Source organism: Populus trichocarpa, chromosome 10, assembly GCF_000002775.5.
Source record: "Populus trichocarpa isolate Nisqually-1 chromosome 10, P.trichocarpa_v4.1, whole genome shotgun sequence".
Lineage (NCBI taxonomy): Eukaryota > Viridiplantae > Streptophyta > Magnoliopsida > Malpighiales > Salicaceae > Populus > Populus trichocarpa.
In genome coordinates this window covers 5,974,795-5,995,359 of record NC_037294.2, presented here as the reverse complement: position 1 = coordinate 5,995,359, position 20,565 = coordinate 5,974,795, and positions in this window count along the sequence as shown.

Sequence of the window (20,565 nt, the reverse complement as noted above, 5' to 3'; positions counted from 1 at the left end):
ACCTAAATGATTTCTAAAATTTCTTTGCAATAATTAAAACATTCATGAAGAAAATAAGAAGATAAACATTAAGATTCATTCATATATTAAAGAACTCACCTCAATCACCATCATCCTTGATTTGGATCCAAGAAGGAGATTAGTCAACCATGATTATATATAAGAACACTTCAATAAACATGAAATAACTTGAATCACACTGAAATAATAAGTTTTACAAGCTAAAGAACCGAAATCTATAAAGAAGAATACAACACAATTTCAGTAAATATTCGGACACAAATATGACTCTAACTTTGGACAGCAATTCGACCCTCTTAGAAGCCTCTTTTGACGATGGCTATTAGAGACATATTTATAGGCCATTCTGTTAACTTTCCATATCATTAAAGAACAGCTCATTTGGACATCTGCGTCAAACGTTATGGGCAAAACACCGAAAGGTGTTCTGGAAAATCAAATCAAGCCAGCTTGGAGAACACTTTGGTGCACGTTTTTCTTCCTCCTTTGTGAGCTGTCTCTTTCTTCTTTTTGACCCAAAATAATGTGACAATGTCCCCTCCAGCTTTCCATCCATGTGCTTGCCCTCTTGGATCAATGAATTATCCAAAATAAATCAAATGTTATTTGTTGTGTGGACATGTAAGATCATGGATTGTGTTTGGGCTGATTTGGAGGCTGATTTGGGGCTGATTTGGGGCTGAATTTAAGCATCAAATAAGGATACAAATGTACCTATTATTTGGGCTAAGATTGACATTGAAACCTTGAGTGTTTGATGGTTGAAGTTTGCACACAACATAAGGCATGTTTGGGCTTGAAATAGATCATATGATATTCTTTTCTAGAATTGGACTAGAATTGATTTTTGGGGCAAATTTGGAGCACTTATTTGAACCAAGATTTGCTTCAATCTTCAACTAAATTTCTCTTCAATTCTTTGTTCCGAATTCCGACATTGAATTTTCTGAAATAATTCATTTAAGCTCCAAAAACCTATCAAAACATTAAAAGAAACTTCATTACTAAAAAGCACATCAATTATTATAAAAAAACCCAAATAAAAACAATAAATACATATGTAAAATAAGAGACTTAATGATACTTTTGATGCACAATCAATGTGTTTAAACATGTAATTGTAGGGTGTGTGAGTAAAATATAGTAAACAAATGTGATATTTTTTATTACTTTTTTTCTATTTTGTGTTTATAACTGATAAAAAAAAGATAAAAAAAATTAACCCAAATGTTTTAATTGCATACGACCAATTTCTAAAAATTTCTCATGATTACTTTCTAAAAAAAATACATTTTTATCGTGTTTTAAAAATACAAAATAGATATCATAACCAATTTATTATTATCCTTTAAAGTTTAGCTAAAATTTCAAAAATATCATAAAACTAAATTTTTTTAATTAATATTCAAGGTATAAATTTTAAAATGTAATGTATACTTATGGTATTAAATTAAATAAATTAATAAACATTAGGAATTAGTTGTATCTAGAAAAATAATTGTGATGCTAATTTGGGCCTTAAAGTGTTTAAGCTTTAACCTGATAAGATAAGGATCTCCTTACCGAGGATGACTTTTTTTATACCTCAAATAGACCAACGACTAGAAAACACAACAATATCTTAGTTTATATCAGACAGGCAAACAATGCAACTTATCTTACATAAGGTGTACTAGAGGTGATGCGTCCTCCCTATACATAATTAGTCCCCTTATCCAGACTATGAGACTAGTTAGCGTTTCTAGTGACTAAAATAATAGGTAGCGACTCCCTTTTCCTTTTTTACTGATCAAGGACAAGAATTTCTTGTCCTTTGCACTCACTTCTATCCCGATAACACTGATCCGGAAGGATGATCACCGCGACGCTGTACACATGCAACATAACTTACCAAATTGGTCCAAGAACCCTACCCAAAGTACTAACCATAAAAACCTTATCAAACCAACTAAATCCATAAAAAAAATTAGGAGTTTGAAAAGAGAAGGCTGAAGGGTTTATGTTTTTGGTGTGACGAAAAATTTGTCCCTAATCACAAATGTAAGAATAAAAAGTTGTATTCCTTAAGTATTGTGGAAGAGGATGAGGAAGATGTAGACGAAGAGAATCGGGAAGAAGGGGTTATGGCAGGTGAGGTTAGTCCTCACATTTCTCTAGATGTCCTGGAAGGAATTGTGGGATTCCATACCATGAAAGTTATTGGAAAGGTGGAAAAGGAGTCCTTGTATATTCTAGTGGATTCAGGAAGTACTCACAAGTTCCTTAATATTGTTGTAGCTCTTAAGCTGAAGTGCAAACTGACAACTATTAAGCTATTTACAGTGCAAGCTACTAATGAAGAGAAGATGATCTGCAAGTCAGTATGCAAGGGCCTCAAGTGGAAAATGCAAGGAGTGTGTTTTGAGGCAGATGCCTTTATTATTGAGTTAAGAGATTGTGACACGGTGTTATGCAACTATAAACATCTTTGGATGTCTTTTGATTGACAAGGGTATAGGATATTACTCAAGGGGGAAAATCCAGTCAAGTTTCAAGCCATCAAGATAGAACACCTGAGTTCTTTGGTAGGAAATCACAAACAAAAAGCAAAACACCATTTATGTAGTGTGAGGATTCTATAGTAGGATGATTAATTATAAACTATATGACATCCAAGATTCTCTTTAATAAACACAGTGATGCCACCTTGCATTCAATATTAAAGGCTTATCGGGATTTTTTCTAGTAACCTGAAGGACTTCCCACCTACTAGGGTTCATAATCATGTTATTCCTTTTAAATAAGGCAGGTAAGTAGTGAATCTCAGACCTTATAGGTACTCAAGACTATAGAAGGATGTGTTAGAGGAGATGGTGATGGAAATGTTAAAAACTAGAATTATAAGACCAAGCAACAATCCTTTTGCTTCTCCAATGGCACTTATTAAGAAGAAGGATTCAACTTAAAGGCTATGTGTAGTTTATAGAGTTTTAAACAAGCTTACTATCAAGGACAAGTATCTTATTCTTATGGTGGAAGAATTGTTAGAAGAATTAATGGGAGCAACTATGTTTTTTAAGACTGATCTCATGTCTAGTTACCATCAAATCAGAATGGCACCTGGAGAAGAACTCAAGACAGCTTCCAGGACACAGTGGCCACTATGAGTTTTTGGTTATGCCTTTTAGGCTGACTAATGTTCCACCTACTTTTAAAAGTTTGATGAATGAGGTTTTCAAAGTGTCTCAGGAAATTTATCTTAGTGTTGTTTTGTAACATTCCTATTATCGGGATCAAACATATCAATCATATAAAGAAAAATTGTGGAGAAATATTTTTTTTTTGCTGAACTCATCTAAGAATTACCGAAATTTCTAGAAATTTTATTAGAGTCTCCCCTATACCGGGAGGTCCCAAGTTATCGACAATTATCCTCCACACATTTTATACTCATTTCTCAACCATGTCACAATCATTTTGAGTCTCAACAGCAAATTAATCATGGGTACTAGCATAATATTTCACATATTCATTTTTTTTTTTACATTAGGCATACGTTAATTCAAAAATAAACAAAAATGAACAAACATTAAGATTACAAGTACAATATAGCACAATTTACATTCCGACATTTAATATGAAAAGGGTACTATTACATTTCAAGTCATATAATTCCTTAAAGGCAAAATACATTAGTATTCATTTAATTCGTAGATCATACAAAAGAAAACTAAAGGACCTAAGACATTACTTCTGTCATGAATGTGATGGACCTGCAATTACATAATGTTCAGAATAATTATATTAAAAACAAAAAATATAGCTGAGAAGAGAAAATCACATGATACATGCACGCATACACATATATACACACTCAATGATACGCAATCGTAGTTCCTTGTTCTCATCTAATCTTCCTTTATTACGTCTAGATTCATCATTCCTGAAATCGTTCAACATTCCTATTTGTAAATATTATCAATTATTTTTCATTCGGAAACACCAATCGTTCTACTTTTTCCTAAATTTAGGGAGGCCATTGTCGACACTAATGATTCCCATCAGTGTCAGTAGTTGCCCTTACCGAGACTGACTAATCAAATCTTTGGTAATGTCGACATCAACATAGTCGGTTAATGCCATTAACTATTTCAAAACCAAAATAGTTAATCAGTTTTTCATAATACTTTGGAAATAATTTCAGGAATGCCGATGTCAAGAGTTCTTGACATCATTAGCTTTCACCTCAGGAAAGCTAATCAAGTTTCATGAGTTTGTCGATACCGACGTTATCCATCGATATCATTAACTATTTTTAACCCGAATAGTTAATCAAGTTCAATATTCCTCAATTTTCTGTAATGGTCATGCCGATGTTAGTAAACCTTACTAACATCATTAGCCTCCCTTATTTGGGATCGGCTAATCAAATCCAAGAAGCGATTATTCATGAAATTTCCTTGCTATCATTCATCATCGCCAACTTTGATTCATAATTCAAATCTGATTTACATTCCCCATTCATTTCGTTCTTATCTTTTCTCCTTTCAGATTCATTCATAAGCACAAGGTTCATAAATTAGATAGATTACTAAGATTCCCCTTATTTAAGGATGGTATAGATATAAAATACCTACCTACTGTAAAAGCTCGGCTCGGGCTCCCTTGTTGTTGTTGTAACCCTCTTGCAGTTCCTCCTGAATCCACAAGTACACCACATTATTCCTTACTCAAATCACATTTCACAAAATAACAACAATAATGGTGACAACATTCATTCCTCTTTTACAATTGTTTTTTCTTTACATTTACATCCTCATTGCATCCTTTAGAATTACGATTCATTATCAAATCATAATGAATATCACAAATTCAATTTCAAATATAGTTTATTTCTTTCCGGAAGTCAAGACATGATGCTACACATTTTACAAGGGAAGGAAACCAAATTCCACCCTTAACATGGCTAAGTTTCTCTGTTTTATTAATTTAGCCGAATTTCCAGCAGGGGTGGCAACTCAACCTCTCCTCATATATTTATCTATATCTAGAGTTATAAAACTCCAAAGTAAGCAGGGTTAGACTCGTTGGAAAGCTAACATCTCAAGCTACAACTTCTATGAGAAACCCTCCTTGAATTTTATCATCTTTAGGCCCAAATTCTCTTGGGAATCAAGGAGACGAATCTACCCATTTTTTCATCAATAGATTAAATACATCTCCAACCTTCCTAAATATGACCTCCCAAGGCCGTTTACACTAATTTTTGCCCTTCTTCCTCTCTTTTGTTTTATAAGGTGGTCTAGCACAACTTTAAGAAACAAGCACATTGTTTTTTGCATTTACAATTTCCTACATTTCGCAACAATCCCCAAAACACGCCATAAACCATACATGTAGCCCATAAACTCCTTTCCACCTTTCATGACCTACAAAACCGATTTACGCAATTCTCATATCATTAAGTTATCTTGTTTTCTTTGTTATTTATCTTTCTGCTACACCTAATTCACTCATAATTTTCATATGAAATCTCAAAAATCCCCCTCCCCCTACTAATTCCTATCTTGGTCAAACTTGACTCCAAAGGAATTAAGGGTTCCTTCTCCTTCTTAGGTGATAATTCTCCTTTCTAGTTATCATTCACATTACAACAACACATCATAAACAATTTAATAAGGAAAATCATAAGTTATACCTCTCTTATTTACCCTCTTAGTGGCCGGCCACCTTGGGCCCTTTATCCATTCATTTTTTTCTTTATTGTCCTTACATAATTTCACATCCAAACTAACCTACAACACTTTAATTGATCTAATTCTAGGCAATTTTGCATTTCCCCTAAATTATGATCAAGAACCATAATTCTCAATTCAAGAAAATTGCACAATTTCAACCAAATTAAAGCTTAATTCGTAAAATTGAATTTACGACTCCTTACTTGAGGGTAATCAAAACTTTACTTCTCAATTGATTGAAAAAATTTAGCTCCTTTCTCCTTGCATGTAGTTGGCCACCCACTCATTTTCTCCTCACACTTCCCACACTTGTTTCTTGTAATTTCTCACGTTAAAGGATGTTTTTCTCCTTCCAACTTGTCTAAGACTTGTAAAGTTTGCTAAGTTTTGGTGTTTCTCTCTCAAATTTTGATAGAAAATCTGAAAATCTTTTTTTATGTTTGCTGTCGGTTTTCAAAGGAGAAGAAATAAGGTATTTATAGCCTCATTTCTTCTTAATTACACTTTGGCCTCGTTTCTATTCTTTTTCACAATTTGAGCCACACGCCTTATGTCTTTCATAATATTTTTTCTTAATTGCATTATTATAATTATAATTACAATTATTTTTTAATTTTTTTGTATAAGTTTGTTCTCGTGGTTTTATATTTTTAATGATATTTTGTTATACAACCAAACTCTTATTTATCATTATAAACACTTAAGAATTGTTTTTGAATTATTAAGGAAGCATCAACTAGTTATCAAGGCAAGTAAATGTAACTTCTGTAGTGAGCAAGTTAAATATCTAGGCCATATTATTTCTAAGCAGGGAGTTGCTATTGATCCTCACAAAGTACAAGTTATTGTTGGTTGGCCATTGCTTAAAAACTTGAAGCAATTGAGAGGGCTCCTAAGACTAACAAGATATGGGGCCATCTGCAAGCCTCTAACATGGTTATTGAAGAAGGATCCAATTGCATGGAATGATAAAGTTACTAGGGCATTTAACCAACTGAAGGAATTAATGACTAATGCACCAATGTTGGCTCTACTTGACTTGAACAAATTGTTTATGGTGGAAACAGATGCTTCATTATTGGGAGTAAGAGCAGTACTTATGCAAGAGGGACACCCTATTGCTTTTATCAGTAAGTTCTTAAGGCCAAAACAACAAACAATGTTTGTCTATAAAAGAAAGATGATGGATATCATGCATGCTGTCACTAAATGGAAGCACTATTTATAGGAAAGACACTTCAAAATTTGCACATATCATGTAAGTCTTAAGTATCTTTTGCATCAGAAAGTGGCTACTCTAGCTCGGCATCTATGGCTTGTCGAGCTTTTGGGATATGATTATGAGATAAAGTACAAAAAAGGAAAGGAAAATGTGGTAGCAGATTCCCTCTCTAGAATTTCTAGCAATGACCTCTATGCCCTAGTTGTGTCTATAGTTTCCACTAGCATTATGGAAGAAATCAAAAAGTCATGGGAGAAGGAATCTTTTATACAAGCCACCATTCAAGGTTTACAGGTATCATCAAACTCACACCCTTACTATATTTTGGGGTAGTGGTAGGCAATGATTCTGATTTGCAAAATAAGCTTATATCCATGTATCATATAGTTCAATTATAGGGGGATATTTTGGGGTAACGATTACTACTAAAAGAGTGTGAGGGTTGTTTTATATAAAGGGACAACAGAAGCACATTAGACAATTTATGCTTGAATGTTAAATCTATTAGAGGAAAAGGTATGAAAATATAGCCACCCTTGAACTATTACAGCCCCTACTTATTCCCTATTGTTTCGATATCGCAGTCACATAAATTAATTACCCTAGATTAAATAAATAAGATAGTATAGAGCAAGCAAAGGGTCGATCCCACAAGGAAGGTTTAGTTCAGATTTTTATGCTATACGATGTGCAATTGGAGGAGGAATTGTGAAGTTATCTATGGCTATAGTAAACGGAAAGAAACAATCAATGCTAAATCAAAGAAAACCAAAATTTATCAAGAAAACAAACCTTGGTCACAAGTAAACATCCACCTACATAAATCAGAACTGATCATGGAAACAAAATGTCAATTTATACTCTGAATATTTATCTTTTCTTATGTTGATTAGTTAACAGATCCGTTGTATAACTAATCCTAACCATCAAACAATCACAGTATCCGCACTAGTAATTTAATTCAATAGCAGCATTAAGAACTAGATGAGTTGATTAATCTAGACAACATAATTGTCTGCAGTCCATGTTTGATTTGATCGATCAAATTTTCTCCCTAAGATTACTAATCTGGATCCGCCACAATTATTAATCTCAGTTGCTTCACAAGTTTATATACCACAACTCCAGTTTTGATAGCAAACTTAGCAATAGATTGTTCACAATAACAACTTAGAGTCCACAATAACAACTTAGAGTCCACTCTAACAATTAAAATAAATAATCATAGGAAATAAGCATATGAGAATAAACATATCCATTCATCATATAAACTGAAAAGAAAAGGTAAAATAAATCTCACAGTTCTTGAAATCTAAAGGTTTTCGTGTCCTTGCAGCTAAGAAAAAGAATTTAACTATAACAACTCGGCTTTTTCAAGGCCAAAATCATTGGATTTTTTTTTATTCAATTTCTGTATGTTTTTCACCACATTATTCTTCAGATTTATCATTGCAGTATGTTCATTAACAAGGCACAATCTATATAGGATAATGTAAATCAACATTCTCATAGAATGGATTCTCAATACACGTGACCATAATATTATTTTTTCCATAATCCTAGGTTTACATTACATCATATCAATATACTCATAAATTCACATTCTTGTTCCAATCTCGTTATCATCACGAGTTCATACAATAGTGTCAAACAACAAGTTACACAACTAGTACTTTTGTTATCCTGGTCGCATGTGACTTTTACAACATGACATCCTCATTAGATGAATATCTCATATGAATATTCATATACATCATATCAACTTGTTCGTACATGCACATTCATGTTCCATTTCAATTTTTCATTACTAGTTTTTACAAAAGGGGTCGGACGACTAATTGAGTGATTAACATGTTCGTTCATGCAGAACTCATATCACCCATAATATGCGAATATATAATTCTTTTCGAAATGTGTGAGCCGCGAAATGAATTTCCTTACACACCATGTTGGTATGATGTCCCTGTTACAACACAAGGTAATTTCAAGCATTATAGGCAATTTAAGAAAACATAATAAAACAATATTAACGTTACATTTCATTCATGGACGAAAAGAGCATAATTCTTTCATTTCTCCTTACTTATGTAAATACCACTATTAATAATTCATCAATTACCGAGGCAAATTACAATACTCAAACCCGATCATTCATCTCGAATACCATTAGCCGAACTAATGTTATTCTTTGTTTAAAGCATAACCATTATATTTTTTTCATATACTTAGTATATACGAAACGTAGTATATATGAACACATCAGTTCTTAAAACTAACTCATAACACTCAAATCTGACTATCCTCTTAGGATGCCATTAGCTGAAGCCAATCGTTTATTCATCCTGGTCATCTACTTAGGATGCTATTGGCCGAAGCTAGTCATTTACTCATCATGGTCATCTAATTAGGGTGCCATAAGCCGTAGCTAATCATTTGTTCATCTCGGTCATCCACTTAGGATGCTATTAGGATGCCATTAGCCGGAGCTAATCAATCATCTATCTCGGACATCCATTCAAATGCCATTAGCCAAAATTAATCAATCATTTGTCTCGGTCATCCATTCGAGTGCCATTAGCCGAAGCTAATGGTTCATCTCAGTCATCCGCTTTGGATGCCATTAGCCGGAGTTAATCAATCATTTATCCCGGTCATCCATTCGGATGCCATTAGCCGAAGCTAATCAATCATTTATCCCAGTCATCCATTTGGATGCCATTAACCGAAGCTAATCATTGGTTCATCTAACAATTCATAACAATTTGACATTCACTGCAACATAATAGCAGACCCTTCGTGGTACTCGTACCACCATTTCATAATAGTTTACCATTCAGTAACACGATGATAGATCCTTTGTAATACAGAAACAAACATTCCATAACAGTTTAGCATTCAGTATAACACAACAATACCCTTCATATTACTTATCCAACCATTCATGATAGTTAATGTTCAATACAACACAACAATAGATCCCTCACAATACTCACACCACCATTCGTGGTAATTAACCATCAGTATAATACAACTGTAGATCTTTTGTAATACTCATACAACTATCCATGACAATTTCATTCAATATAATACAACGGGAGGTCCTTCGTAATACTCATACAACCATTTGTCACAATATATTCAATAAGAATACAATAGTAGATCCTTTGTAATACATTCATCACCATTACATTCAATATAATAAAACGATATATTCTTCATAATACTCATACAATCATTCATCACCATTACATTCAATAAAAATACAACAGTAGATCCTTCGTAATACTCATACTACCATTCATCAGCAGCCCAAATTCATAATAGCCCAAACAACGTCTCATATTCGGTTTAGTATTCATCACAACACAATAATATATATCCACCTCAAATGGGTCATTTTAGAACTCTAACATTTTCATCATTGTTTCAACATTCATCAAGAACTCGTTCGACATTTCATAGTTGTTTCAACAATCATCAAGAATTTAATCCAACCCTCATTCAACAAGGATTTCATAAAATATCATCATATGTAAATTATTTCAAAACATAAACATCATAACAAGAAAAAGGTAAAAACCACCTACCTGCTCCACTTGCGGGTTGTCCTTATCCTAGCGATGGTCCGATCCCGGCCACACCACCTAAGACATCTATGGCCACAAATCAGTAAATTTGCATCCTTAAATCACGTTCATCACCATACTTATTTCAAGAGTTCATATGTTCACATTCAAGTGTTCCATATTTTACACCATCATACAATGAAATTGTTACAAGCATTTAAGTCATTTCTGCCCGGGGAACTATTGTAGAAAATCGGCAGTGATACTGATTCGGTGCAGGTTGCACACTTCGGCAACGAAAACTGGTTCGCTGCAGGCCGCACACTTTCGGCAGCGAATGCTAATTCACTGCGGACAACATAATTCGGCAGGGAACACCTGATTCGCCGCGGACAACACAATTCAGCAGCAAACACCTGATTCGTCGCGGACAACACAATTCGGCAGCAAACACCTGATTCGCTGCGCACAACATAATTCGACAGCGAACCCCTGATTTGTTGCGAACAACACGACTTCAGTAGCGAACCCCTGATTCGCTGCGGACCACACCAATTCGGCAGTGACCATCTGATTCGCTGCGGACCACACAACACAATTCGGTAGCGAACACCTGATTCACTGCGGACAACACCAATTAGGTAGCGAACACCTTATTCACTACGGACCACACAAATTCAGCAGCGAACACCTTATTCGCTGTTGACAACACAATTCGGCAGCGAACCCCTGATTCACAGCGGACAACACAAATTAGGCAGCGAACACCTGATTCGCTGCGGACCACACAAATTCAGCAGCGAAAACATGATTCACTGCGGACAACACCAATTCGGTAGCGAACACCTGATTCGCTGCAAACATCACAATTCAATAGCGAACACCTGATTCGCTGCGGACAACATAATTCGATAGCGAAAACCTTATTCGCTGCAGACAACACAATTCGGAAGCGAACCCTAATTCGTTGTGGACAACACAAATTCGGCAGCGAACAACCTGATTCGCTGTGGACCACACAAATTCGGCAGCGAAAACCTGATTCACTGTGGACAACACAATTCGGCAGCGAACACCTGATTCGCTGTGGACAACACAAATTCAGTAGCGAAAACCTGATTCATTGCGGACCACACAAATTCAACAGCGAAAACCTGATTCGCTACGGACAACATAAATTCGGCAGCGAACACCTGATTCGCTGCGGACAACATAATTCGACAGCGAACACCTCATTCGCTGCGGACAACATAAATTCGACAGCGAACACATGATTCGCTGCGGACAACACAATTTGGCAACGAACACCTGATTCGCTGCTGACAACACAATTCAGCAGTGAACCCTTGATTCGCTGTGGAAAACACGAATTCTGTAATGAACCCCTGATTTGCTGCATACCACACCAATTCAGCAACGAACACCTGATTCGTTGCGGACAACACAAATTTGGCAGCGAACACCTGATTCGCTGCGGACACCTGATTGGCTACGGACACCTGATTCGCTACAGACAACACAATTCGGCAGCGAACCCCTGATTCGTTGTGGACCATAGAAATTCAACAGCGAACACCTGATTCACTGCGGACAACACAATTCAGCAGCGAACCCCTGATTCGCTCCGGACAACATCAATTCGGCAGCGAACCCCTGATTCGTTGCAGACCACACTAATTCGGCAGCGAACCCCTGATGCACTGTAGACAACACAAATTCGACAGAGAACACCTGATTCGCTGCGGACAACACAATTCGGCAGCGAAAACCTGATTCGCTGCGGACAACACAATTCAACAGCGAACACCTGATTCGCTGCGAACAACACAAGTTCATTTGACAAGTTTTTTTTTAATTCATTCATTCCATGTTTTCATTTACATTATGGTAATACATCAACACCACCACTAGCAATTTCATAATTCACAAGTGTTCATTTTTTGGTCACGGACTTAATTCCCTTAAGGTGTTCGTCACGGCGAATTCTCTCATTGTTCCCTCAATCTTTATGGCTGGACATTGTTGCCCGATACACTTAGCTACACATGCCAATCATCATATTTCTCACAAGTATAATCACAATCACAATTCACAATTCATTCTCTTGATTCACAATTACACATGTTTGTTCATTAAACAAATAAAACCGAAGCATTATATGGTGTGGTTCTTGTTTCAGCTGCAACATGTTTTCAAGGTTCATTAATAACACAATTTGCACTTTACATCATTCCACCATCTTTCCATATAATTTCATCAATCAAATATGCAGAATTTACATCATCAACACAAGTATGATTCTGTTTTTTATTCAAAAATGTTCCTAGAAGTCTCACGAGATGATCATCCATGCATTTTGTCACTTTAACTCATATTCTATCCCGCCCTCACCATGGCCAACCCTCCCCTAGGTTCATGCATTCAAAATCGTTCATGTTTCCTGAGTAAGGGTCTGTGCATGTGTTCATTTATCTTTTGTTCTACATAGGTCTGTCCATTTAGTTAAGATTCCTTGAGTTAAGGTGCAAGAACACCACCCCTTCTATTTTTTAGTTTTCTTCCCTTTCCCTTTTGTCTGAAACTGGGGGTAAAAGCAAGCCAAGAGAAAGATATTGGTCTTACCTCATGTTTTTTAGACAGTTTTTGAGCAGGTCTTGGTGCTATGGTTCTTCCCTCAAGTCTCGGTTTTCTTCTCTTCTTCCTCTACTAGTTGTTTCCAGCCGACCCTAGGCTCCCTCTTTTTCCATGATTTCGGCTATTCAACCTTCCCTCTCCCTCTCCCTTCTCTCTCGCACCTAAGGAGGGCACATGCAGCTGGGGTTTGGTCAAGTTTTTCTTTGGAAAGGAGAAGAGAAGGGCATGTTATTGGGCACATGCAGCAGAGTTGTTGAGTTGTCTTTGGGGAGGAGGAAAGAACAAGAACATGCAGCTCACTTTGGGAAGAGGGAAGGAGACAAGAGCATTGACACGACCAAAGAGTTGATGTCTTCTCCCAAGTGTAGGAGTGTCGAAGTAATAAATAACCCGGTAAGATCAGGGTCGAACCACAGGGAGGTTAACTATATAAACTATAAATAAAGAAATAGATAATAATAGAAAAGGAGTTAAAGAAAGCTTTGAGATGTGATATTGATATAAGGATTAAACAAGGATAAAATAATTGTCAAGGTTAAAGGATCCACTAATGGTATTTCAAACAAGTATAGTATAAACTCTTTTTATTACTCAACTAGAAACCACACACAAAGGAGGTTCCAATAGAATTATAAATTGTTAACATGATTACATTAGTTATCTTATTCGAATAATGCTAATACTTGTAAATGTTGTCAAGTATTCATGATTATAACTTATATTAACAACAAATCAAGTTCCTTTCATAGCACAGGTGTAGGTTATACCATACGGTTGGGCTATAAAAGTGCCAAATATTTGTTGTGTCAAGGGTTATTCAACATAAATCTAGATTAATCATTTAACAAGCAAAGTATTAAAAGTGAACAAGATAACAAATACAAAACATGTTAGTATTAAACATTAAAGTCCATGTTGAGTTTATACTATATTTATTCTTACACCATTAGTGTAACTTTTTCACATTGACATCATAAACTTAGCTAAACATAATGAAAGAGAGAAACATAAATAAACAAGATAAGAACATAAATAAGATATAAGTAAACTAAGTAAAGGAAAGGAAATGAAAAGCATAAACAAGAGATTAATATAAACAAAACTTAAGTATTACAAAAATATAAAGAGAGAGAGCAAGAGCATGATCTTGATCTGAAAACCAAGGTGCCTAAATGCATAGCAAATGCCTCCTTTTATAGGCCAAAATTTAGAACTATTAATTTGATGACTAATTGTTGAGTGGGTGGCCACATCTTGACTTGGTGACAATCCTTATCTTCTTGTATGAACAAAACGTCATTGCTAACGTCAGAATTTGAACAGATAGTCTTCATGAAAGTTCTAGGAAATTATCTCCGCTTTCCAATAAAAATCAAATCGATGCATTTGGACTTCTAGAACTTGAGATATGGTTTGAACACTGAATAGTGTCTGGGTTGCAGGACAAATTCTGACTTCTCCATTGTTGCTACAATTTGAACTTGAAAACGGCCTTTTTGAATCTTGGACTCCTTATGAAAGTTTTAGGCCTATGTCTTAGCTTAACATCCATATAGACCACACCTAAATCCAAGTTCTACAGCTCCAGGTATGATCCAATAACCGAATAGTGTTCCAGTTTGGACTGAACCAGCATCTCTTTTCTAAGCTTGCCCCTCTCTTTGTCTTCTCAATTTTAGTAGTTAAACTCATCAATCAATCCTTTAATTTATGTGCTGGCCTGCATTTAAGATGAACATTTACCATAAATTAAAGGTATCTTATAGTATCAGACTTGTTATTATAAAACATGCTTTAGTTAAGGAGTTATTGATGCTTTAAGTGCAAAATGATGATATAAAACCTTGATAAAAATGCACTTTTAAGTACTAATCACACCCCCCCCAACTAGCTTATTACTAGTCCCTAGTAATCAAAGCGTTAAAATAGAAAAACAATTTGCAAGTTCCACAAAGCAAGGCATTCATCATTCAACTTCCATTAATCTATCCAAATAAACAAACTCTCTTTAAATTTATATATCTGCTTCATACTTCTTAAACAAGATATTGATAAACCTTCTTTTTTCATGTGCTCAATGTATGAAAACATAGATGATGGGGCTTTTATTAGAAGAAAACAATAATCTATTCTAATGTTTTTCTAAGGTTAACTTCCTTGGGTCGGGATTATTATCTCTTTTTTTTAATATATATACATATAACTTAAAACACAATGCATCTTTAACCCATGTAACGAGCTTTCGACTAATGACTTCCAGACCAGTTGATCTTAGGGCATTAGGGGTTGAGACACCCCTACGAACTTAGTAACTCGGGTTGCAGATACTGATACGTAGATAGTGCAATGTTTGATTCCTTTAAGCTTTTCTCCTTGAACCATATAACAAGCTTTAGGTCAATAACTCCCAAGTCAACTTTAGGATATTAGGTGTTAAAACACCCCTTCGGGCTTAATTGCTTAGGTTAGGGAGGCTACGAAACCAAACTTATCTACGTTTTTATTATCATCATCAATATTATCAATTTGTTTTTTTTTTTTTTGCAAATTATATACTATCCATTTCCCTTAGTTGTTACCTTTAACAAAAAAAAAATATAAATAATGTAATAATCCAATATGCAACCCACAATCATATGTTACAGTGTGTGTGTGAAAATGAAGGTTTAAGAATAGTTAAATGAGTATATGACCAGAATCAAGTGATAACAATGCAAGAGTTTGTAAACCTGAATATTTCAAGAAGTATTTTGATAGACCTTGATAAGAATATTTACTAAGATGCGTCTCAAGAGTCAATAAAATTCCTCCTTACTCTGCCATCCTAATAACAGATTTGTCAAATGGTTTTAATAATAGCAAAAACAGTTAGTAAGTTAGTTTTTTTTATGTCAACTACTACCCTCTCCCCCCAACCAAAACGAGGCATTATCCTCAATGTCCTAAGGTAGAAAGATAGAGTATAGAAGACATCACCTGAAACAGCGAACACTGACAAACCTGAAACGCACTTAAACAAATATAACAAAAAAAAAAATGTTATTAATAAAACCAAAGGACACAAGGTTTCACAAACAAAGGCTTAAATCCAATCTAAGCTTTTTACGGTTTTTCTTAGTTGACCAATTTATGCGACTCATGGAGGGATTAAGTACAGGGATGAAAGATTGTAGTTGGTCAATCAATTGTTCAGCAGTAGCAGTAGAGATTATGATTTGTTGTGCCGAAGATGTTAGAAATTCCTGTTCCACAGCTTGATCAAGAAAAGACAACAAATTATCATAAAAACCATTAACATTTAACAAACCTATAGGTTTATGGTGAATGTACAGTTGGGCCCAAGAGGAAATATGAAAGATCTCTTCCAATGTGCCCAGACCACCTGGTAAAGCAATGAAGGCATCAGCATGGTTAAACATCGCATTCATTCGATCAGACATTGTGGAGACTTGTAGTTCATCTCTAATTGTTTTTCCAATGGTGTCCTCTTTTGTTAAAGCTTTGGGTATGACCCCCAAAACTTGACTGCCTCCTAAAAATACAGCTATTGACACACCCCCTATTAACCCAAAGCTGCCTCCCCCATACACTAAATGAATCTTTCTCGCAACGAGTACCTGAGCAAGATGATTTGTTGATTCTAAAAACTCCTTTTCTTTCCCAGGACTGGATCCACCAAAAACATAAATATTTCTTATGTGATGATTTGAGGAACCTGCCATTTCTACACACTTTTATATCTGTTGAATGTATGGGTTGAGTAGAAATGAAGGGAAGGAAGAGAAGATTTTATAGATAAAAAAATTAAAAATGCAATCATACCACCTATATGTAAGCCAGCTGGAGTCTCACTCTCTCTCTCTCTCTCTCTCTCTCTCTCTCTTTATTATTATTATTATTATTATTATTGAAAAAGCATGTGTATGTACAGGTAGTTGTGATTGTGGCTCACATCTTCCATTGGTTTTACATCCGAGAACGGCTTAAATGCCTTCTATAGGTCGGGGATAGGCTTCCCACAGTTTTCTTAAAAACTAGCAAACATGGTCTTTTTTAGTCAGATTCCCAAGACCATGTTGAGCATGTTCTTTATGAAATTGTGGCCATAAATGATGAATTGCACGATGCACATCTCCACTAGGATGCGTCTCAAGAGTTAATAGAAGATTATCTAAAGACTCCTTACTTAGGCCATCCTTAATGAATTGTATTTTATCTTCATGGTTTATAGATATCATTCCTAAAGAACGACATTATGCATTACAAGTCCATCTGGCACATCGGTGACAGACTTTCAGTCATTTTGCACGATGTTTTTTTGCAAAAGTTTTTTTACCTATTCTAGGCATGTATGAAATGAAAGAATTTGAGGACTCACCTGATAATCGGACCTTTGCTTCAATTAGGCAGCGAATATCTTTAGGAATTCCATGATTCATTAACAACCTCAATCTTTCACACCTAGCACGGTAAATTTTTGCAATCGCATTTGGAGGCAAAGCGGGAAAATACTTTTTTAATTTTTCAAAAGTGGTGTCCATTTTAAAATGAGAATTGGAGAAGAGATGCAAAGAAAGGAGAAAGAGCAAAGAATTGCACAAATATATACATATCAGTTATTATGGGAAACTGAAAGAACCGACTTAAGAGTCACGGAGTACCGTTATCCACCATTTGACCGAGGTTGGAGAAAGACTAGCAAAACAAGAGTCACACCAAAAAGAAACACAAAAATAACGTGAGAAAAACAAAATAATCAACCTTTATATACAAGATCATTCAAACCAATGGATTCATTTTCACTAGGAAAATTATCAAAGTAAGCTTTCAAATGATGTCCATTTACCTTAAAAACATTGTCATTCTTTGGATTCTCAATATCAAAGGCCCCATAAGGATGCACATGTTTCACAATAAATGGACCGCTCCATCTTGATCTTAGCTTTTCAGGAAATAAGTGAAGTCGAGAATTATAAAGCAAAACTTTTTTACCAATATCAACTTTTTGATCATTTTCACAAGTTTTGCAGAATGCATGTGTGTCCTTGAACATGGTGGTCCAATAAAATCCACATTGTAAGATTTTTGTAGTCGTCTTCTTTGATGAGAAATGATCCCTACATGCCCCAGAATGACAAAATTTAATGACATTACTTACTTATTGTCAGGACTGCATCTTTGAAATATTTGATCAGGACAATATTTGAATAAGTAAGGGTCATCCCAATAAAAGTTCTTCACTTCGTTCAAAAACTTTCTTTTGTCTTGGGTAATCCAATGAGCTGGCAAATCTCCTAAAGAAAGAAATTGATATGATTAGCAAACCAAGGCATTGGACTAAAAGAACGTAAGGATTCATCAGGAAAGTAATCATCGATTGGTGGGATGTCAAATGTCAAATCTATTGTCAATTTTGACAAATGATTTGCAACAACATTGTCGGTGCCTTTCTTGTCCTGGATTTCTTCCTGAGAATAAATCATTTGCAAATTGCATATTCATCAAACTCTATTTTACTCACGGTGGATTCAAATTGATCATAAACTAATTCTTCAATAACATCTACTTCCTGTGAATCATTATCATCTTCAGGTTGCTTGAAAATGTTAAAAATATTCATCTCCAATGTCATGTTTTCAAATGATAGCTTCATTAGTCCATTCCTACAATTAATCAATGCATTAGAAGTTGCAAGAAACGGACGTCCTAAAATAACAGGAAAAGAATTACATGCTTCAACAGGTTGTGTATCAAAGACAATAAAATCCACAAGATAAATGAATTTATCAACTTGTACTGACACATCTTCAACTATTCCTCTAGGCACTTTTATAGATCTATCAGCAAGTAAAAGAGTTACAGAAGTTGGTTTTAACTCACCTAGATTGAGACTTTGAAAAACTGAATATGGAAGTAAATTCACTCTAGCTCCAAGATCAAGTAAAGCTTTTTTAATTTTATGTTCTCCAATAAAGCATGAAATTGTAGGACAACCAGGGTCTTTATATTTCAAAAAATTATTGTTTTGAAGAATAGCACTTACTTGTTCGACTAAAAAGGCTTTCTTTTTCACATTCAGTTTTCTCTTCACGGTGCACAAGTCTTTCAAAAATTTAGCATAAGAAGGTACATGTTTAATAGCATCCAGCAAAGGTATATTGATCCTTACCTGTTTGAAAGTTTCAAAGATTTCAGAGTTGTGATTGACTTTGCTTTGTTTGGTCATGGTATGAGGAAATGGAAGTGCTGGCAGGGAATCAGTCTTTTCTTTGCAATGTTCAGATTCAACCCCTTCCTTACCCTCAGAGATTGACTCATCATCTTTCTCATAAGGTTCAAGAGTGGGTTTTTCAATAACCTTACCACTGCAAAGAGTGATGACTGATTTGACTTGATCCATGTGTTGGCTTCCGGAACTACTTGCATTTGCATTGTATTGCCCCTTGGGATTTTGTTGTGGTTGAGATGGAAACTTACATTTCTCTTAAAAACTGAGAGCAGATGTGAATTTTGCAAGAGCATCTTTTAGATCTGCCATGGTTTGAGCATTTTGAGTGTTGATTGTCTCCTGCTTTTCAATGAATGCATGCAATGTTTCCTCAAGATTTCTTCTAGGAGGTGGAGCATAAGGAGGTGCATATCCATGAGAATTTTGGAAATTATGGTGTGCTTCAAACGGTGGCTGTGAAGTTTGTGCATTATGTTATCACTCTTCCAACTGAAAATTGGGTGATTTCTCCAACCAGGGTTATACGTTTGTGAGTATGGGTTATGATTGGGCCTTTGGAAACTGTTTAAAGCATGGGCTTGTTCATGGAGGCATTCCCTAAAAGAAGGCAAAGTTGGACAGTCATTAGTTGAGTATTCATTGGTTTCACAGATTTGACACACAATGTCTTAAACAGATTTTAATTTACCACTCTTTTTCAATTCTAGTACCTCGACTTTTCTAGCTAAAGATGTAAATTTGGCTTGTAGGTCATGATCTTCCCTAAGATTGTATATTCCTTCAATAGATGTATGAGGTTGAGTTTTACTTGGTGCCTCATAAGTGTCTGTAGTGTCCCAATTTTGAGCATTTTCAGCTAGCAACTCTAGGTACTCCATTGTTTCATTAGGGTCTTTATCTTCAAAAGTTCTATTGCACATCAATTCCACCATTTGTCTATCTTTGGGTGTTAACCCTTCATAAAAATGTGAAACCAATCTCCATGTTTCAAAACCATGATGAGGGCAAGTATTAAGCAAGTCTCGATACTTATCCCAACATTGGTAAAATGTTTCTCCTGGTTTTTTAGTGAAAGTGATGATTTGTGTTTTGAAAGAGTTTGTTCTGTGAGAAGGGGAAAACTTCTTTAAAAACTGTTGTTGCATTTCAAATACAAAACACGAATGGTTAACCATT